Below are 897 nucleotides of genomic sequence, written 5' to 3'. Positions count from 1 at the left end.
TTCTGTTCAGTCGCTCAGTCGTGTCCGACTCTTTGCGACCCCATGAATCGCAGCACGCCAGGCCTCCCTGTCCATCACCAACTCCCGGAGTTCACTCAGACTCACGCCCATCGAGTCAGTGATGCCATCCAGCCATCTCATCCTCTGTCGTCCCCTTCTCCTCCTGCCCCCAATCCCTCCCAGCATCAGAGTCTTTTCCAGTGAGTCAACTCTTCACATGAGGTGGCCAAAGTACTGGAGTTTCAGCTTTAGTTACTACCATATTGTTACAGTGAGCAATTCTTGTTCTTTAAAGTGACAAGGGAACCAAAGATAGTGAAATTAGTGTAAGTTCAGTTTATGATATACTGATGACATCATCCCATCCATTTTTCATGTCATAGACATGAACTTAGACAATTTAAAGTTCCTGCTACCTCTTCAGGAACTGTCTCTTAATCTACAGCAGGTGTGAGGAATATCACTCTGAATTAGATAAAATATGAGCAATGCATTATTTTAAAGAAATGCAGTTTGTTTATTTATTCAGGTTGACTTTTTGCCCCCAAAAGGTACTGGCCAAATTGCTAATGACTAGGTAAAAACGATTTGAATTAGTATATTTATTGTTGATCAATAAAATAATTCTTACAAAGTGCTTGAAAATAGATTGTCTCCTTAGCATTTGTCTTCTTTGACATCACTGATTTTAAAATATTTATTGAATCCTTTTATGTGCAAAGATACAATCTCAGGACATTAATAACCTAATAGTTTCTTCCATAAAGTTGCCATAGCACATCACCAGCATATTACAATTTATATTCTTATAACAGATTATAATAATTACTTAAGAATAAAAGAGAATGGTAGGTATGTGGTAATGATACAGAGTTGAAAAGATACATATTTATTAAG

The sequence above is a fragment of the Bison bison genome, unplaced genomic scaffold, assembly GCF_000754665.1.
Source record: "Bison bison bison isolate TAMUID 2011002044 unplaced genomic scaffold, Bison_UMD1.0 scf7180017864104, whole genome shotgun sequence".
Classification (NCBI taxonomy): Eukaryota; Metazoa; Chordata; class Mammalia; order Artiodactyla; family Bovidae; genus Bison; species Bison bison.
Note: the sequence above shows the minus strand (reverse complement) of the source record.